This window comes from Saimiri boliviensis, chromosome 2, assembly GCF_048565385.1.
Source record: "Saimiri boliviensis isolate mSaiBol1 chromosome 2, mSaiBol1.pri, whole genome shotgun sequence".
Lineage (NCBI taxonomy): Eukaryota > Metazoa > Chordata > Mammalia > Primates > Cebidae > Saimiri > Saimiri boliviensis.
In genome coordinates this window covers 196,789,453-196,812,853 of record NC_133450.1, presented here as the reverse complement: position 1 = coordinate 196,812,853, position 23,401 = coordinate 196,789,453, and positions in this window count along the sequence as shown.

Genomic DNA, 23,401 nt, shown 5'->3' with positions numbered 1-23,401 from the left:
CTGAAAATAGCTTTTAGAAATAGTGCTGACAATCATATTTTCATAAATAAAACAGTAATAAAATAATAAAAGGTTCCTTGTCTCCTCTTGACTTAACTGTAGTTTTGGTCTGTGTTATGATTTAACATTCAGCACACGAACATGCAAAAGATAAGTTGTAGGGCAATGGACGTTAACCAATACTACTTCATTTTAGTAGCATGCACACATAAAAGTACATCTTGCATTGCTCATGGATTTTACTGGAATTGCTTGGGTCAGTCCACACTGACATATGAGTTTGTTATTCCAACCAAATGTCAATGAGAGATTAGAATGCTAATGTATTGAAGTAGATATGTGTCAACGTCAATATCACCCTGAAACAAAAATACTTCTATTACTATGCAAACAGAGATTGCCAAAATAACAACAAATAAAAACTTCTACATCTGCTTCTGAGTAAAAGTTCCTTGGCAAGCATTTATTTGGATCAGGTGTTAGACATTTATCAATTGGCTGGATGCTGTTTGATTGGCAATAACTTTAGGGATATTATATTCAAACAGGCAAATTAAAAAAAAGAAAACCTATTTGATAAACATTTGAATCCTATCCCCAGAGTGTCTATTTGTATTAAAATAATTGCTACATGGACATAAAATTTGCATAAAAATATGATCAAAATGACACATCTTTGAGAAAATGCAGAGCTTCTAGCAGAAATAAACCATGTTCAAGTAATAGAATATATTGTATATCCTTGTTGAATTTAAAAATGCAATACTAGTAATGATTGAAAGTCAAAACATTTTAGGGCTATAGAGGACTTAAAAGATAGTTCAATCCAATCCTCATTTTAAATGTGGACTTTAGACTTTGTAACATAAAATGCTTCGTTCAAGGTCATGCACGTTTATAATACATCTTCTAATAGGTTCTTAATTCTAAATCTGAAGCCAGTTGTCTTTCTCTCTTTCCATTATTTGTTTTTCTAGTTGGCATTTGTAAATAGTTAAGAAATAAGGATTTACTCAAAGAATGGATTGCCATTTTAGTTGGGTTAGTTTACCTGTTAACTATTTTAAAATAAAATTATAGCAATTAGGCATTTCCCACTAATGACGTAATCACTGAGGTATGAGTGATAATCACAGCTGACACAGGTCAATGTCAGCTAGAATTATGCCAATTTTCAACATGACACATTTCATAGTGTCAAATAGGAAGTAAATTGATAATGCTAAGCATGAAAAATATGATTTACAGGTATGTGATTTAACTTGATCAAGGTACAAAAGCCACAAGGCCTTTATTTAAATACAGAGATTTCAAATCTTGCCTTCATTCCCGAGAGCTCCACATTGCTCTGTAATGTTCTATGGTCGTGGTTTGAGAATTCATGCTTGCTAAATCTAGGAATGAACAACTTCTACCACAGGCCAAATTCACCTGGTTCTAAAGGTCAGTATCTTTCATTGTAACTATAAGGAAAGGAAAACATTTAACTACAAATCGACAACTATGAGACAACAGAATGTGGTTGCTAATAATTGTGAGTTATGGAAGATAACTGAGGCTAGCACAAGCAATGACCTTAAATTAGCATAAACAGCAGGTTCCTGTATAATATCACCATGCTATTCAGAGACTGAAGATCTGTGGGTAACATATTAGTTTTGTGAACACAAGATACAGCTTGAGACATTTCCCTGGAGTACACAATGTTTATTTCAAATGACATGCATGAGAATCTGGTATTATTTCACATGTGAGGTACAGGCTTGCTGTTATTCTCATGATATGATGCCCAGTGAAATAAAAGGGACAGTATTATAAAATGTTTCTAATGAAGAAATCTTTTAGGGGAAAATTAAGATTTCAGAACTGTAGACATTTTTTCAGATCCTTATGTGTGGGATGCTTAGCTATATGTATAGGAGATAAACAGAAACCCTGAAGGTGGATGAGCAAGTCTGACTATATGACTGTAGCATTGGAATATAGTAGTTGCAAAGGAAAAAAATCACATTTTATTTTCCAGACTATAATTAATATGTCTTAATGGGAGAAAAATGGATTCAAATATGCAGAAAATTCAAAGTTCCCCATGAAACTTGTATCCAATATCCAATTCCACCTCCTCCCAGCTCCCCTCAGTCTGCAGTTAACTATTTGATTACTATAGTTACTTCAAAAACATCCATGTCCTGTGGATTCTGAATAGAGAATTCACAATCTCTTTAAGCATACATTCAATCTTAACTAAAAATAATGATATTCTAAGCAGTAAAAATGAAGCTGGAGGCATCATGATACCTGACTTCAAACTATACTACAAGGCTACAGTAATCAAAACAGCATGGTATTGGTCCCAAAACAGAAACGTAGACCAATGGAATAAAACAGAGGCCTCAGAAGTAATGCCACACATCTACAATCATACGATCTTTGACAAACCTGACAAAAACAAGCAATGGGGAAAGGATTCCCTGTTTAATAAATGGTGTTGGAAAAACTGGCTAGCCATGTGCAGAAAGCTGAAACTGGACCCCTTCTCTACACCTTATACAAAAATTAACTCCAGATGGATTAAAGATTTAAACATCAAACCTAACACCATAAAATCTCTAGAAGAAAACCTAGGCAATACCATTTAGTTCATAGGCATGGGCAAAGATTTCATGACTCAAACACCAAAAGCAATGGCAACAAAAGCCAAAATAGACAAATGGGATCTAAAAAAAACTCAAGGGCTTCCGAACAGCAAAAGAAACAATCATTAGAATAAACTGGCAACCAACAGAATGGAAAAAAAAAATTTTTGCAATCTACCCATCTGACAAAGGGCTAATATCCAGAATTTACAAAGAACTTAAACAAATTTCCAAGAGAAAAACAACCCATCAAAAAGTGATTGAAGGATATGAACAGACACTTCTCAAAAGAAGACATTTATGCATCCAATGAACATGAAAGAAAGCTCATCAACACTGGTCATTAGAGAAATGCAAATCAAAACCACATTGAAATACCATCTCATGGCAATAATTAAAATATCTGGAGACAACAGATGCTAGAGAGGATGTGGAGAAATAGGAACACTTTTACACTGTTGGTGGGAGTATAAATTAGTTCAACCATTGTGGAAGACAGTATGGCCATTCCTCAGGGACCTAGAAATAGAAATTCTATTTGACCCAGCAGTCCCATTTACTCAAGTATTATAAATCATTCTATTATAAAGACACATGCACATGTATGTTCATTACAGCACTGTTTACAATTGCAAAGACTTGGAACCAACCCAAATGCCCATCATTGATAGACTGGATAAAGAAAATGTGGTACCTATACACCATGGAATACTATGCATTCTTAAAAAAGATTGAGTTCAGGTTCTTTGCAGGGACATGGATGAATCTGGAAACCATCATTCTCAGCAAAGTGACACAAGAACAGAAAACCAAACACTGCATGTTCTCACTCATAAGTGGGTGTTGAACAATGAGAACACATAAACACAGGGAGGGGACCATCACACACTGGTGCCTGTTAGGCTTGAGGGGGCTAGAGGGGTGGAGAGATTGGGGAGAGATAACATTAAGAGAAATATCTAATGTAGGTTATGGGGGAATGGATGCAGCAAATCAACATGGCATGTGTATACCTATGTAACAATTCTCATGATCTGAACATTATCCCAGAACTTAAAGTATAATAATAATAAAAAAATTATATTACTAGGCCAAAGAACCTTAATAAATCACATATAATACAGACCATATTGTCTAATGCAATATGTGTAATAAAAATGCAATGCAATAGTCAAAATATGGAAACAGTTCACATGCCCATTGAAAGAAGAATAGAAGAACAGAATATGAGACAGATATATATATATATATATATACACAGTAGAATATTGTATGTATACATACAGTAGAATATTATTCAGTCTTTGAAAGGAGTGAAATTCTGCCACATGCTACAGCATGGATAAACTTTGATGACATTTTGTTAAGTAAAATAGCCAGACACAAAAGGACAATATTGTATGATTCCACTTATATGAGGAACTTAGGTAAACTCATGGAGACAGAAAATAAGAAATAATTTAGCAACAACTGGGATGAAGAAATGGGAAATTATTATTGAATGAGCACAGAATTTGGAATGATTTAAAAAATTCTGGAGATGGATGATGCTGATTATTGCACCACAAAGTGAATGTATTTAATGGTATTGAACTATACACTTAAAATGATTAAAATGGTAAATTTTATATTATGGATATTCTACTACAATAAAAATGTAATACAATGCAAAGAAAGAAGTCAATTCTTAAAAATAAAAACATAGTGGTTCATAATATGGATGTTGCTAGAGGAGAGAAATAGGAAAGTTTGGAAAACAGGGTTGAGAAATGTAATAGGTCGACTGCTGTGATTGACTGAAACTGGAGAATGATGTCATGTTTTGACAAATCACTGTAACGGTTTCCATATGAAGGAGGGGAAACAAAGTTGTAAAATGTAGAGATTCTGAGGGTTGATGAAGTATTTTGTGATAAAATAAGAATTCTCCCCTGATTAATGTTCCCGGGCTCAAACTGATTACATATGTTGGTCTTATATCAGTTATAATCACTGATGAAATTGCATTAGACTCCCACATAATAATAGTGGGAGACTTCAACATTAATATTAGACAGATCAATGAGACAGAAAATTAACAACGATATCCAGGACTTGAACTCAGATCTGGAACAAGTAAATGTAATTAACATTTATAGAACTCTCCACTTTAAATATACAAAATATACACTCTTATCAGTACCACATCGTATCAACTTAGAAGTTTAAACGAAATGTTGGTTGGCTCCTTGTTTGTTATTCTCTTCCCTCATTTTCTTTTATATCTCCATTATTAAGAACAATTATAGGCATACCCATATTTAGACTGCATTCTAGCCCGGGCAATAAAGCAATACCCCTATCCTCTCTCCCTCTTCCTCTTCCTCTTTCTTCCTCTTCTTTATTCTTTTTCTTAAAAAAAATTTTTTTTCCATCTATGAGATCATGAGGGGAAAAAATCACCTTTCTATGGAATCATTAAAAAAATTAAATAAATAAATAAATAACAATTATATATCTTTTCATGTGTAAATGGTATGAGACTGTTTTAATGTTTTCATTTAAAGCAAATTTACATACTTCTATATGTTAATATTTGTATTTCCTCTTGTGAGAATGCATCTCTATTTCTTCTGTGTGTTACACATTCAAAAGAACTTCTCTGATATTAATGTAAATGACACTTAGATTTGAATCCCTACTTTGCCATTCTATTCTGAAAGACCTTTTGATAAATGGCTTTTTAAAGCCAAATATAAAATGGGGATTAAAGTCTATCGAACCTGACATACCTAGAATAGGATTAAAATGTATGTCCTGATATTTATTAGAAAACCCAAAATATACTTAAAAAGCAGAGGGGATGAATTCAAATAAGATATGAGAATAAATTAATGGAGCAGAATTTAAAATATAGACAATTAATAATGCAAAAGACAATTCTTTGAAAAGATCAATTAAAAATAAGAAATTGCATTAAATTCTTATTGAGTAGATAGAAACTATCCCTTGTATTATTCTGAAATCAAATTAACTCAATACTATAGTAATAATTACATTATAGTCATTAGGTCACCAACACTCTAATTTCAGAGTTTTCATGAATCTGAAACCAGAAATATACAGAGAGTCATTACAATATAATGTGAAGAGAAATAACATGATATTCTGAAGAATTTTTCCAAGAATCCTTAAGTAGAGTCACATTAGGATATACAGGATAAACAAGCCAAAAAAGAGGTGTGCGTCATGTTTTACACCAATCTTTTCTGTTCTACTTATTGCCCAGAGAACTTCCCTCTGTCCTTCACCCAATTTGTACCACATACATTTTCACTCTGGTTCCTATTTTTTTTCTTGTTATGTCTGGCTAAAATGACTCTCCTTGCCTGTTCAACTCTGGTCTCTGCATCTGTTTTATAGGATACTTCCATTTAACCGTTCTGGCTGACTAATCGTGTAAGTCTTCTTGAGTATATAGTGCCTGGCTGACTGCCTTCCAAGGGCAGTCAGTGCCTGTAAGTTGTAACCTGTAAAGGTCGTTTGCACGTCTCCAGTGGCCTTGACTTTTGATGCCTTTCCCTCAGTGGATTAAATCGCTTACAGAAGATCCTGCAACCACACATTTAGTCTTACCCCATTTTTCTCCCTATTCAGAATTGCCCGTATAGGCCCTATTCTTTCCTTATTCATGGATTTGATGGCATTATTTCCATTTTCTTAAATTTGTCAACCTTTCATGTTGAAACCTTACAGATTTTTTTTCAAGGAAAAATCTAAATTGTACCTCCTCCTGGAAAGTGTTCTTTACTTCCCCAACTAATTTACCTTTAAATGAATATTTATATTCTGTAGATATATCTATAATTTATATCCAGAGTAATGCATTTAAACCCTGGAGCTGAAAATACATCAGAACATATTTAAGAGCATTCAGAGCAGTTACAGTGATAGACCTTGCCTTTAAATCATAACATAGTTCTCCATCCACTTTTTCACTGATGCATCATAGGTTGCAGTACAAGTGGAAGGGGTGTGAAAAGTTTGTGCTGTTCTAAACCTAGTCATTGTCCTAATTCCTTAAAAGTATTTCTGCCTTTTCTGCCTACTCCCTGTAATTATATTTCTTTTTTATTCATGCAGGTACTTATTATGCACTGCCAGTTACTAACCTCTCACACACACAGATTTATGAGGTCTTTCTATAGTGAAGAGAATCCAACTCACATTGAAGAGGCACCAATTTTGAGCCTATTTTATATTCAGACAATGCTTGAACCAGTCTGAGAAAACATATAATTCATCGCAGTTACATGTCTTTTATGAATACAAATCTTCTTACCCATGGAGGTAAACTCATTTAAACATTTCTACTTCTGATTCCCAAGTGACTAGCTGAATTCATCCAAAGATACTATTGGAGATGCTTGTTGAAAATATTCACATGATAATAAAGAAAATAAAACTGCTTTACTTCTTCAGTACTGTTATCAAATATAGAGTTTTTGTTTTTGGTGCATTTAAAAACATTTACATTTATTTATCATACATTCCTTCTAGATGTTGTCCTGGTTATTTTGGTTTCAGAGTCAACCAAAGGGAGATGCTGCTCTCAGCTATAACAGCATAACCTGTCATTGAATAATCTGGATGATTTCCCATCTACAAACTAGTGTTACCTCTAGTTAACCTTAACAGAAACATTCCGACTGCTTTATATCATTGACTGACTGAACTCAGAAATATTTCATCAGAAGCATCCCCATTGGGATGATTCATTCCTAAGGGTGTCTAAGTGAACACTTTTATTCAAAACGCCTTCAGATGCCCCTAACTTTGTAAGCTGGTTTGACATACTTTATTCTGAACTGCATGGATAAGTTGCAGGTGAACTATGCAAACATGATTTTCAGTTTAGTTTGCACTTGGTTCTACCAAGAAGTTTCATATTGATGAGTTTTCATGATGAGTGCTTTCAGGGAACAGGATCATAGTGGAAAGTGTACCGATATGACCTAAATAAGACAATCCCAGAGTCCTAGCTCTCAGGATGAGTCTTCATACTCTGTGACTATAGTAAATTGATTTTTAAAATTCATTGATTACAAAGAAGATTTTTATGTATTTTTCCCATGACTAAAATGGGAGAAATAACTTTTTTACAAAGTTAAGGGTGGACTTATTCTTCTTACTTTGTTAGTCTGAGCATAACCAACACTAGCTCACATTTTACTGACAGCAACAGGAAGCAAGGAAATGCCTAGGCAGACAGAGACGGGTCCCCAGTGAAACCCCACCCCTAAGCTGAAGACAATTTAAAGCCTGAAAGCCACAATACAAGTGAATCCCAAAGGCTGGATTGAGCACCTGTCTTTCTGATACATATGCTTTCCTCTGGTTGATTACTACTCTTCACCTGTTTTACATATACCTACCATTTCCTATTTGTTTTCCCACACTGTTGCACCACCTGTAAGTGATGCCTTTGCTTTAACCCTTTTTGCATACTCACAAACCAATCAGCATGCACTCTCCTATTCTGAGCCCAAAAATGCCATGGATTCAGCCACACTGGGAGAGAAACCACCTGACTGTGTGGGTGGGGGGCCATCTCTGCATCCCCTCTCCACTTAGAAATGTTCTGTCACTCAGTAAAATTATTCTCAACCCTCCTCACCCTTCAAACTGTTAGCATAGCCTCATTATTCTTGGATGCAGGACAAAAATTCAGGAAATGCCAAACACAGGTACAAGTTATAACACAGGTGGGTCAAATGGGCGGGGATGTCTCTAGCATCAGGCCCAGCTGAGCAAGGCCCAGGCGGTGTGGGGGTGTCACCAGCCAGCTGTGGAGATCCCTGGTTGGCAAAGTGACTGAGAAAAGCACTGGGTCACTAGCTTGCCTGATAAGAAATTCCTGCTCCTGGTCTTAAACTGACCTCCGACAAATGTGTATCTTCTGTCAGGGCACATAATTTCCGATTATCTTTTAATCTTTATTTATTTTCCATAATTTAATATGAAGTTGATGGCCAGGTTTTACCTGGAAGTAGTGAAAAATAAGATGATTCCTCATTGAATCTCCATGACAACATTAACAGAAAATTTGTTAAAAATATTATATATCTGTATAGGATTTTATATATAAAGCTTATATATAATGGATTTTATATATAAATCTATATCTGTTTATGATTTTATATATACATTATATATATACACACAACACACACACACACACACACACACATATATATATATATATATATATATATATATATATATATATATAATATGAGGGCTACAAGATCATGGCAGAAAGGGAAAATTCAACAAAACTGTTAATTCTGTTATAATCCTGTGGTTAGAGTTTATATGGATAGTATGTTTTTTTGCTGACTTTTAATTTTAAGACTTTTTATTATATAGGGTAGTGGTTTTCAAATGTTAATGTGCTGAAAGATCACTTAATGCTTATTTCTAAGATCTACACTAAAGTATTTTTTATTTAAAATTTACTGTATTGGGCTCAGGAATATATGTTTTGATGTGCACTTTGGTAGATAATTTTGGCTGTACATATAGAAAAAATGCTGCTATGAGCCTTTGAATTAGGATTCTTGGAAAGGGAGAAGAGCAGATTTTCCACCTTCTTTCTGGCATTGAATCATGAGTTTCCTAAGAGTTGTAATTCTTTATTAGCCTCTATAGGTCATGAATTAGTAAAATCCCTTAAAGAGTGTAGTGAAAGCATTGGCAGCATTATTTCTTACTATTCTGATGACATTTCATCTCTTTCTGTGTCTTTATTTGTATATTTTAGTGGAAATTTTGGAAAGGCTGAGTCAAAGATGGCTAATCAAAAGCTATTTTAATCAGATTCTGATCTCTGTGTCTTTGAAGGTTCTTTCAAGATCACTTTGGTAAAAATCATGACATAAGCTGAGTAGACTATTAATGAAGGTCTCTTTGCACCTCTTTATAAAGTTGCAGGAAATCATTTCCACCCTTTTCTGAAGGTCAAGCTTCATGCTGAGGAAATGATTGATTTCCATTGCCTCATCAGGGATGTTTGAAGCCTGGAATAAGAAACTGCTCAAGTGTTTTGGAGTGAGCCTCATATTTATTCCCATAACTTTATTTTATGCCACAGCATCACTCAGTGATGCCAGCCATACTTTGAAGCATTTTTCTGATAATTCCTTAGAGCATGTATCTGGTAGATAGGGGATTTGAACTGACTTAAAGCACAACCTTAAAGTTGTGTTGATATTTCAATGTTTTAATTATTTGCCACTGATGTGAAAGCTTAAATACTAAGAGTGGTCTCATTTTACAATTTCCAATATATTTAATGAAGAGTGCATTGATCATGTTATTTATAAATTGTTTCATTTTGTTACTTAAAAATTATTTCAATGTAAAAATTAGAATTATTAATTAAATCTGTTATCTGGTTAAACATGTATCATTTTGGGTAGATCTTGGATGCATGAATCATATTTTGATTCACAACGTAAAGGAATAAAATCTTGCTTAAAAGAAATAGGATATCAAACATTAGATTAACATGAAGTGATGAGTGAATAAGAGCATTGCATGGATTTAGTAAAACTTTTGATGTAATTTTTCTGTTAAATCATATTCTGTTTAATCAATTGAATACATTTTAATTATGTTCCTAATAAGGAAAGATACTTATTTTAAAAAATTTAATTTAAAACAAGAATTTAATTTTTCCTATCCGTAAAGGAAAAATGTTTAGGATTCTAGAGAATTACGGAATGTTTCTGGAAATCTACTGAAGCAGTGACCCCAAAATAATTAGCTTGAACACTGCTACCATAAATTTTATAATACACCAGTTTCATCAGTGCTGGTGCTCTGTTCAGGGAAATAACACACACTTTTAATTATTTTCACAAATATACAGCATTCTTTCGTGTAGTAACAAGATGTGTTCATGTTGCCTCCTCCATTACTCTCACATTGTATGCAAATCCATGGCACTTGCTAACAGTTTCAAGTTACCACTTCCCTCTTAGAAATTTTGAAACATCGATGTCTCCTGAAGTTTTAACAAACACTATACATCTATTTTTCTAATTGCAGATTATATACATACTGTGTGGCATTTTTTCGGTTTATTTCTTTATCCACATATTTTCTACCTCTTTACCATTTTCTCACTATTTCCATCAAGACATACATAGCATGCAGTTTTATTGTACCATTTATAATGTTAGATCCAAAACTTTCATTGTATAGCATATAACTTTATTAACTTCAAGTAACTATCTAAAAGCATTATTCTCTTCATTGCTAATGGTCTGGTCAGAGATCCCCTTTTCAGGGTATCATACTTTTGCCTCCTAAGTAATTTCTATATTTGTATTACCCATTTACTTGCTCACATGCCTAGGCATTTATTATTTACTGATACATTAGTTTTTTAAAGATTTAAGTGACATGTTAGATTGCATACTGTTGAAAAATAAACAGAACAATTATAACATTTGCCCTTAATGAATGTTGTACTTAGTCATAAGTATACATTGTTCATATTGTATATTAATAAAAATGTATATATTTACAGCAAAAATATGGGGAAGATTTGAATCAATATCTTAGAGAATACAAATAATTTTATTTATATATATCTTCTAAATTTCTGCCATGGACATGTGGGATTTTTATAATAAGCCAGAATTCTGAGACGATGTTTCATATTTGTAGTTGTGCTTATTCTGGGCACGAAAATCAAGAATGGCTCAGAGCAACCAGAAATCCAGTATTTCAAAGGGCTCCTTATCAAATAGACCATAGAAAGATCTGCAGGGGATGAATTGACTACACTTCAAAAAACTGCATACACTTCGCATATTATTGAGCCAGGAACAACATGAACCATAAATAACACAGAGAAGTTGATTTCTAAAGAGGACTTACTTCTCTATAAATTGCTTGTCATACACAGTTTTCTTGCATTTCAAATTAATGGAAATGGCCGAGCAGTGCAACAACTCTGTTTTCCATGCATACTGATATTATTAAGAATTATTTCCTGGAATCTGAGTATTACATACAGCATTATAGTATTTTCTCTGTTTTTTGACAACAGCAACTTAAGCGTTTCTTTACGTTCAGTAGTATATAGGCTACGTAAGTACCACATGATTATGACTCAGAAAAACAAGAGAAAGGTGTTTTTGTGAAGCTGTAACCTCATTGCTTATTAGCTCTCCTATCACAGAACACTTTTCCAACTCAAAAGGACTTGAACTCACTTGTTTATCTCTTTATTCATTCACTCTTTGTTATTATATTGACAGGAGTTTAAAGAGTTTAAGGAAATCTTTGAAATGGACTGTGGCAAACCTTATTGCTTTGAAATGTATTCTAAGGACAAAATACACTCTGGAATCAAAACTTTCAAGTTTATTTTCCAACGTAGCCTAACTTTTACCATCTGTGCTATCATTCAGAAGGTTTTCCCTTGAAGAACCATGTAAATAAATTGTATAAATACTGTATATATTTTTTTTTCTGCAGCATACATGTGTTATTTAGGAAATATAAATTTGTGCTTGGGGAACAAGGTTCTGTTTGCCTCAAATTTTTATTTTTTAATGTTTAATTTTTTTGTCCCACTGAACTTACCTAGAACTCCGTGCGATCTGACCCACATACAATAAATAAGGTATAGGTGGCTGCCAGGTGGTTGTGTTTGAGATTACCTTTGCAGGAGATGGACAATTGCGTGGCTGCAGAGCCACAACACAGGCAGGTTATTTTGTGTGTACCTTGTGGATTTCCTATCTGTAGATCCCCTTGGCCACTCAGTGGGTTCAAATGGATTATTATGCGAGAACGGTTGTGATGGGGATGAACAGACTGACTCGGATCATATGTTCTTTAAAAAGGCCAGCTTTTAAGCTTTAGAATTGAGAGGTTCATTGCCACGTGCTATGATCCCAATGTATGTCAGGGGTTAATGCAATCTTCTCACATTCTAAAAGCCAGATTGATCTTTCTTTTTTAAATGTCTCCTGGGGTTTCCAAGCTATGAAGAAAGAGCTGAAGGGCAACAACAATATATTTTTCAAGAAAGAAAGTGAATGTGACTGATTGCTAGCAAGCCACAGGCAGAAGAACAAAGGTGAAAATCAAAGTGACTAAGAGGTACCTCCCATTTCATGAGTCTGTCTGCACAACAGCAATAACTCACTTAGTCAGTAACTCACTCTTCCTCACATGTACTCTATTTAAAAGCCTCACAGCTATAGAAATGTAACATGAATCTACACATATTTTTAATTTGCAATAAGAACAACTCATAGTTGGGAAAAGATTAGTGTATACACTAGCATAAAAACAATTGGAGTAGTTTCAACTTTACTGCAAACTAACCAAATTACATTTGAACATGTTATAGAAACTCCTAAGGTCTTTCTTATCTCAAACATGTGCTGGAAGATTAATAAGTTCCAGCACTGGAGAAGACTAGTTAGTCTTCTCCAAATAGTTGTGAGTGTGGTTTGTTTTTGTGTGTGCATGCATGTAAGAAACTGCTCAGTAAAGTCCAGAAAACTAGAACATAAAGTCTTATTCTAAAGCGGATTTGTTGTTTAAAGAAGATAATGTGCTTAACATAAATAATGCATGTATACGAATGTTTACTATGAGTTGACAAACCCATATAAATATTTGTTTTCAACAAATGCTATAATTTTATTACATAGTCCCACAATTATATTGTTAGCTAAAAATGCGCTTTCAACAGAGGACACTTTTGCTTATATGCCAAACAAGATCTTACGACAAATATATGCAAAGTTTGGAATTCAGTAACATCTCTACTTCAGTCTCGTTTACACACTAACCCTGTGCAAGATTTTTTTATCACAATCAACTGCAAAAAATTGTTTGCAGCTATTTTTGTATACATCAGTCACTAACAATTCCTTGACTAGTATTTTTCATCAAAAATAATATTGCCTCCAATAATAATAGTGTCTTCAATTTTACCTGTCCCACTTCTTGACTTATATTTCCTATGCTTTTAGCTCATCTATATTGTCACACCTACTACCTCATTACCATATCATTATATTCTTTTACTTTCCTTTATAGAAAACTTTATTCCAAGAGTTATTTATAGACACATTTTTCATTTCATAGATTTTCCTCAATTCACTACAATTTAACAATAGTCATTAAAATAGGAAATGTAATAGAACGTAGCTTACAGTGTTGTGAATATCAAATGAATCAATACCCTAAGCTAAGTTACTTAAAGGAGAGTTTGGCCTATAATAAGTACTCATTGAATGTTAGCTATCATGATACTTATTACTGTAATCAGTATGACCATTTCACTTGGTATGGCTATTTTGTGAACAACGATCTCCAGGCAAGCACCTCTACTCATCAACTGTTATTTACCCTCTTATTCATTTCTCAGAGATTAACCTTCTTTCCTTCTTGAAATATTTTTTTTTTTTTTTTTTTTTTGAGACGGAGTTTCGCTCTTGTTACCCAGGCTGGAGTGCAATGGCGCGATCTCGGCTCACCGCAACCTCCGCCTCCTGGGTTCAGGCAATTCTCCTGCCTCAGCCTCCTGAGTAGCTGGGATTACAGGCACGCGCCACCATGCCCAGCTACTTTTTTGTATTTTTAGTAGAGACGGGGTTTCACCATGTTGACCAGGATGGTCTCGATCTCTTGACCTCGTGATCCACCCGCCTCGGCCTCCCAAAGTGCTGGGATTACAGGCTTGAGCCACCGCGCCCGGCCCTTCTTGAAATATTTTAATATACTATTTTATGGTGTAATACCTTCTCCCTATTTTCTTCCTACCTCAGTAATAGTTCCTTTCCTTCTACCACTACAATAGTTACCTTCTCAGTCTGCTTGACTGGCTCTTCTATCTTTTCTTGTCCTTTAAACGTATGATCTTCTGGGTATACATTTATGGATCTCTTCACTCACTCATATACATTTTCCTTCTAGAAGTCTCTTCCTGTTCTCCGACTTTTATTACTTTTGTTGTCTTTCGCAACACTGTAATTCAATTTTTACACTTACCATATGGAATTAGTGCATACCCCACAAGTTAAAAGGCATGGTCCACAGCTGGGCTGCTTTAATTTCAGACGCTAGCAATGAGTTTGAGCTTTCCTGTGCCACCTGTACTTCTGATCAACTAGTTCAAAGTCTGGGAGGTTCTTCCAAACTTCCTTAGGCTTGAGAGTTAACGATAATGACTCACTGAACTCAGGAAAGCATAATACTTATGATTACAGTTTTATTATATAGGAGATTTATTAGGACCACTTAAATGAAGAGAGGGTCCTAAATGCAAAAAGGTCTGGAGAGGGTCCTGAATGCAAAGCTTTCATGCCCTCTCCCAGTGAAATCATGGTGCATAACCCTCTGACACATTGATATATGTTCACATACCAGGAAGCTTCATTAAGCTTCAGTGTTCAGAATTTTTACTGGGATTCCATTACACAGGTATAATTGATAGAATCACTGTCCACATAATTAAACTAAATCTCCAGGCCCCTCCTCTCCCTAGAAATTAGGCTGGCTCAAAGCCCTAACCTTGTAATCACATTGTTGGTCTTTCCAGAGACCACTGCCAAACCTGACTTACCTCTTAGCACAGATTCAGATGTGATTCAAGGGGCTCATGAATAACAGAAATATTCCTTTGACCCAGATAGTTTCAAGTATTTAAAGACTCCCTCCCAGGAATCAGAGACAAAGGCTCTATTACATAGCATCTATATGGGGTTCTCCCTAGAACTCCAGAGTAGTATAGATAATGGCTCCTAAAGATCACAATATAAACATTCAACTTAATTAATTCACTTTCTCATTATTCATTCCATGCATCTATAAAGCCCTATGGGCTCTTTATCCAAAACATAGCTTTAAGACCTGGAACAGGGGCTTGATATTGTAGGCACTCATTAATGATGATCACCATGTTTTATTTGTGTTCGTGGCTCTAATACTGAGCACATTCCCTGGCAGATAGCATAAACTCAGCATTACTATTCTAGTAGTTCTTCAATGTTCATTTTTCTATTGGCATACGCTCTCTATTAATTCTAAGCCTTACATTATTACCATAAAATATGATTATTTGAGATAGACCAAAAACAAGTTCTCCTAAGAGCATAAAAATACTTTTGGGATTGAATTCATTCATTAAAACATTAAAAATCATTTAGATAGATAATCTTTAGTAGCTATTCAGCCAGGATGGTGCAATTCTAGAGATGTGCTCAACTCTAAATGGCATCTCACAGACACACTTAGTGAGCATCTTCCACAAGTCAAAACTGTATTAAGTACTGAGAAACAATGGTAGATGATGCTTAATCTTGACCTACAAGCATTTTACCTTCAATTATAGAAGAAAAGACTGTAAACAGACAATCACAACAAAGTGCACTGAACAAAGATACCCTTTTGATGATTACGGGATTTTTCTGTTAAAAGTGGAAAGTTAAGAAAATAATTTCTGTCAGAAGCAGAAGTATTTACAAAGATTTAGAAATTAGAGAGAAAAATGCTCTGAGAAGGTGACTGCTCAGTTGTATACATTTAGAGTCTGAAGAGGCTAAATGGAGAATGAGGGAAGAAGCTGCAGCAGAAAATACCTCAATACAAGGGTTATGGAAGCCATGGTAAGGAATTCAGAACTTACCCTAAAAAAAATGGAAAAGAGGAAGACACTGATGAGTTGGAACAAGGATTAACAATTAGGTTGCTACATTATAAAGGATTCTCTGATAGTAAGGTACGGAGTAGACTGAAGAAGGCATATGCTCTCTATTAATATGAGAGCATATTAAGTGAGGAGTTAGGAGAAAAGTGAGGAATTAGGAGGCTCTTGAGCAGGTACAGGATGGAGTGGAAGGTGGCATGAAGTAAGATAGCAGTATTGAAGGGAGAGATAAAAGAATGGATTTGAGGAATATCAAGAAGAAATGTCAAGTATTGTGGAAAGTATTTACGGAAATACTATTGGTAAAGAAAATCAGGGAATGCAAGGGAGTAAAGATGTTCTAGTATTTTAATAAACTTTACCTAGTTTTTTATCTAGTATTTAATAAACTTTAGTTTTTAACAATAAATATAAGTTAAAACTTTAAAAATAATTTTTTAGTATTAAAAACTTTTATATAAAAGTTTTTAATAATGAACTTTATCTAGTTTTTAACTTTTATCCAGTATTTAATAAACTCTACCTAGTTTTTATCTAGTACTTTAATAAACTTTAAGATTGCTTAACAGAAAACTGCATGTTTGTAATTGTGACTGCTGAAGGTAATGCCTGCTAAGTAATTAAAAATTACAGATACCAGAGCAAGATGAGTGAAGATTGCTATTGGCATATGGTAGACATTATCGCATTAAAATTGTTCAGACTAACAGATGTAACTGTTTCAGTATGCTAGTGAAAATATTAATCTTTAAAAACTCCTGGGGCTTTGAACATTTTTGAAGGTATAGTTCTCAGAGTTCTCTGATGGACAAATTGGAGGCATTTCCTTGACTGTCTGTTCAGGTACTTTCAATAGCTGAAACATGCTCATACTCTGCTGCAAAAATAAACCTGGAGAAAGGAGGAGGAAGGAGACTATGTAACATCCTTATAATTTAGGCTATATATTTGAAATGAAGAGACATTACTACAAAGTGTAAAGGTAGAAGACATTTTACATAAAAGATTTAAATAGTTTCTAAAAATGAAACTATAGATATACACTTAAAGCAATAATTTGATTCTGTTTTCAAAGTAGATGACAAAATCTATTTCATTCTACAACATATGCCTGAAAGATTTTTCTATTGTAACTCTCCTTTTAAGAAATGAAAGTTCAAAAAGACAAGGCAAGTTCCTTAAAGTTCTTAAAACAAAACCAACAGAATGGGAAAAAATTTTTACAGTCTACCCATCTGACAAGGGGCTGATATCCAGAATTTACAAAGAACTAAAACAGATCTACAAGAAAAAAACAAGCAAGCCCATTCAAAAATGGGCAAAGGATATGAACAGATACTTTACAAAAGAAGACATACAGGAGGCCAACAAACATATGAAAAAATGCTCATCATCATTGGTCATTAGAGAAATGCAAATCAAAACCACATTGAGATACCATCTCACACCAGTTAGAATGGCGATCATTAAAAAATCGGGAAACAACAGATGCTGGAGAGGATGTGGAGAAATAGGAACACTTTTACACTGTTGGTGGGAATGTAAATTAGTTCAACCATTGTGGAAGACAGTGTGGCGATTCCTCAAGGACCTAAAAATAGAAATCCCATTTGACCCAGCAATCCCATTACTGGGTATATATCCAAAGGATTATAAATCATTCTAGTATAAGGACACGTGCACACGAATGTTCATTGCAGCACTGTTTACAATAGCAAAGACCTGGAACCAACCCAAATGCCCAATGATGATAGACTGGATAGGGAAAATGCGGTACATATACACCATGGAATATTACGCAGCCATCAAAAACGATGAGTTCACGTCCTTTGTAGGGACATGGATGAACCTGGAAACCATCATTCTCAGCAAACTGACACAAGAGCAGAAAATCAAACACCAAATGTTCTCACTCATAGGCGGGTGTTGAACAATGAGAACACATGGACACAGGGAGGGGAGCACTACACACTGGGGTCCGTTGGGGGGAAATGGGGGAGGGATGGGGGAGTGGGGAGGTGGGAAGAGATAGCATGGGGAGAAAGGACAGATACAGGCGAGGGGACGGAAGGCAGAAAAGCACACTGCCATGTGTGTACCTATGCAACAATCTTGCATGTTCTTCACATGTACCCCAAAACCTAAAATGCAATAAAAAAATCACACACACACACACACACACACACACACACACACACACAAAACAAAACCATTGAATTTGACATATAGTGTAAAGGTCAACTTTGTTTTACCCTTTATTTAAATTTAAAATGTAACATGTCCCCCTTTTTTGTAGGAAATGAATAAACAAGAAAGAAGGAAGAAAGGAAAGATAGGAAAAGAAAATAAAGGAAGAAAAAAGGGAAAACAGGGAGGAAAGAACATTTCCTTTTACACTTAATACAAGGAAAGCACTCTTTCCATTTGAACCTATTTTGTTGATAAAATAAAATTTGACATTTTACCTTATTTACTCAAGTGTTATAATGAATAGAATTTATGGACATGGTGACTACTCAAAGGAGTTGCATTCAGAATAACACTGAACACTTGTTCAGAAGTCCCTGACTTGCAAACATATGTATATACATACATATAATATAAATATGTATTTATATATTTATATACCTCTCTCTCTATATATACACATTTATATATCTCTGTACATATATATGTATAGATATATAAATGTGTATATCTGTATATACTTATATATTATATATACATACCTATCTCTATATATACATATATGTATATTTATGTATATCTATATATCTATACAAAAATATATACATATATGTTTATATATCTTTATATATCTCTACATATATGTATATATGCATATATAGAGATATATACAGAGATATAAAAATATAAATTTTTAAAATACAGGTATTTTGTGTAAATATTGACATTAAAATATTAAATGAATAATTTTGACTAGGATATTTCTATAAACATATTTACAATTATTTTTAAATTTTTATATGCGTATTCATATATATGCATATACATATGTTTGGTATCTAGAGAGAGAGAGAGAGAGAGAAAGTCATCCAAGGATTTGGTAAATATTCTGTCATATTTATCTGCTTTTCTAAGAAGTGTGTGTGTGTGTGAATCCACAATAAGTCTGGAAAAGCTATTCTCTTCAATCAATAGACAGCAATTTCAAGGCATCCATCCCTGAAATCAAATAGTGGATGAAGCTGTTTGTCAGAAATACCTGCAATCCAATATTACGCCCTTGAGGGAATTACATAACATGCTATTTGGATTAAGAACTCATGTACTCAGAAAACAAGCCATTTACATATGAAAAGAAAAATTTACTAAGATGGACTTTCTAGCTTTCTTAGAAAACATCAAAGCCAGAGACACTAATAAAAACTGTACAGATTGTTAGGAGCACAGGAACTATCATTCAAGTTGGGAAAATATATTCCTACCAATTATACTGATGAACCTCTGCTCCCGTCTATAAACATGAACAGATGATCAAGAATCACTAAATATTTGAGAAAAACGAAAACAATAAGCAGAATAAGCCCCAAGGGTAAACAGAAGGAAATTCTGAAATAAGTATAATTAATATCAATAGAGAAGAAATTGACGGATATGAAAGGAACAGATTGCAGAGGACAAATTAAGCAATTAGGTCTGTTTCTGACATTCTAACCACATTTACTGAGAGAAACCTCACCTTAATAGATGGGATGATTAATTGAATAAAAATGCTGAAAATTAGTGAACTGGAACATTTAGCCAAATGTGTTATTTCTAAACAAACTAATAAAGAACAAGTTTTAAATAGTTTCTAAAAATGAAACTTTAGGTATACATCTAAAGCAATAATTTGATTCTATGTTCAAAGTGGATAAAAAAAATCTATTTCATTCTACAACATACAGCTGAAAGATTTTTCTATTGTAATTTTCCTTTTAAGAAATGAACATTCAAAAAGACCAGGGAGATTCCTTAAACTTCTCAAAACAAAGCCATTGAATTTGAACAGTAATAAAGAACAAAGAAGAAAAATTAAGGGACAAGGAAGTTGTTTCAGGAATTCTAGTTAGCATATAATAGGAAAGCCACAAACAAAGAACAGAGAAAAAATAAAGGTAGGGGGTGGGAAAAGTAGATAATACAATAAATAATAAAATTTGTCAGAACTAAAGATTTAATTAATTTATGTGAGAATCCTTTTTAACAGAAAATGGAATAAGATGTAATAAAAATTTTGAAATATAATTATAGAAACATCCTAGTGAAAATTATTCTTTTAATATTTTAATGTCAATATTCACACAAAATAACATTAGTTTAGAAATCAAAGAATATAGATGTTTCCATTTATACCTTACCCAAATCCTGCTACCCTTTTCAGAAGTAGTAATATTTGACAATTTAGTGTTTCCTTACTGAATTTTTCCTATAACACGTGAGATGCACATACGTGTGTTGTGCACACATAACTACATACATGTATTACACTTTTACAAATGTAAACCCATTAAAAATTTCAAAATAGATGAAATTTATATAAGAAGACTTAATGAATATTAAATATAAAATGATGCTGGCTGAGTGTTGTGGCTCATGCCTGTAATGCCAGCACTTCGGGAGGCCAAGGCAGGTGGGTCACTTGAGGTCAGGAGTTAGAGACCAGCCTGGTCAACATGGCAAAACCCTGACTCTATGAAAAAAAATACAAAATTAGCCGGGGGTGGTGGTGTAGCCCTGTAGTTTCAGCTACTTGGGAAACTGAGACAGGAGAATTGCTTAAGCCTGGGAGACAGAGGTTGCAGTGAGACAAGATTGTGCCACTGCATTCCAGCATGGATGACAGAGCAAGGCTCGGATTAAAAAAAAAAAAAAAGTAATACATAAAATAAAATAAAATAAAATAAGATGATGTTTAACCTCATTGTAGAGTCAGGGAAATGCAAATTACGATGAGACTTGAAGATAAAAATGATTTGTGATATCTTGTGCTGGCAAGAATCAGATAATCACGCATGTTTGAATACAGCTAGTTGGAAAGGAAAGAGAGTGAGAGAGAAATTTGGCAGTGTATATCAAGATGCACATAGTTTAACTCAGAAATACAGTGTTTGTGAATCTATCTACGAATAGATTCTCCCTATCCCAAAAGAAGTACTTTCAAATGTTTATGTTTTATATATAGAGACACACATATATGTGTGTGTGTGTGTGTGTGTGTGTATGTATATATATACATTCAAAAAGTTATTTATTTCAGCATTCTTAGAAGGCCAGCAGGTAAATTTAGGAAGACATACATGACTGCCAACAGAATGCTTAAATAAAATACAATGGAATAATATATACCAATTAAAATAAACAAACTAGAAAATCACATTAAGTGACTTAAAGATGAATTGTTAAGTGACAAAAGCAAGTTGCTGAGTAATATGAATATCCAAATGTATGTAAATACATAAAGTAAAAACAGGATGCATACCTAACAGATAGCAGTGTTTATTCACAGAGAGTTAAGCCAGGAGTCAAAGTGAGGGAGTTAAAGACTGAAAGGAGATACTGGGTAACATAGACCTAGACGTTAGTTACCAGGCCTTCATAAAATTAAAACAGGGTTTCAGTTATTTCATTTCCTTCTATTCAGTAAATGTGTGTATTAGCGGGTTCTCACATTGCCATAAAAAACTACCTGAGACTGGGAAATTTGTAAAGAAAAGAGGTTTGATTGGCACATCATTTTTTTGTTGTTGTTAATTAATTGACTGATTTGAAGGTCCCTGTATTACAATGGAAAAAAACCACGATACCAGATATATTTAGTTTCAAACTCTAGATCTATTATTTAAAATGAGTGATATATCCTGATTCAAATAAACCAACTGCAAAAAGATCATCATGGAAATTTTAGTAAGAACTGCTTACAGAATAATGCCACTAAATTACTTTAAATGTGCTAGCTGTGACAAAAAACATTGGTTCTCTAGATAATGGCCATGTTTTCTAGAGATTCATGCTAAAAGATGTACTAATTATGAAATAACATATTTTAATAATAATTTAAGGAACAAAAGGATACTAAAGTAAGACAATAAATTTACAAATCTGGAATCTGAGTGATGGTTAAATGGAGATTAACTCCCTTTACCTTTGCAAATGTTCTATTTTCTTTTCTGTTCCATTGGTCTATATATCTGTTTAGGTATCAGTACCATGCTGTTTTGGTTACTGTAGCCTTGTAGTATAGTTTGAAGTCAGGTAGCATGATGCCTCCAGCTTTATACTTTTTGCTTAGGATTGTCTTGGCTATGTGGACTCTTTTTTAGTTCCAAATAAAATTTAAAGTAGGTTTTTCTAATTCCGTGACGAAAGTTAATGGTTGCTCGATGGGGATAGCAGGGAATCTATAAATTACTTGAGGCAGTATAGACATTTTTGTAATATTGATTCTTGCTATCCATGACTATGTAATGTTTTTTCATTTGTTTGTGTCCTCTCTTATTTCCTTGAGTAGTGGTTTGTAGTTCCCCATGGAGACATCCTGCACATCCCTTGTAAGTTGTAATCCTAGGTATTTTATCTTCTTTGTAGCAACTGTGAATGGGAGTTCACTCATGATTGGGCTCTCTGTTTGTCTATTATTGGTGAAGAGGAATGCTTTTGATTTTTGCACATTGATTTTGTATCCCGAGACTTTGCCAAAGTTACTTATCAGCTTAAGAAGATTTTTGGCTGAGACGATGGGGTCTTATACATATACATTCATGTCATCTGCAAACAGAGACAACTTGACTTCCTCTCTTTCTATTTGAATACTTCTTATTTCCTTCTCTTGCCTGATTGCCCTGGCCAGAACTTCCAATACTATGTTGAACAGGAGTGGTGAGAAAGGGCATTTTTGTCTTGTGCTGGTTTTCAAAGGGAATGCTTCCAGTTTTTGCCCATTCTGTGTGATATTGGCTGTGGAGATTATACAAATAAGCCTGTCTTCTAAATGATGACTAACCATCCTAGTAGACAGTGACAAAACCAGTGGAATACC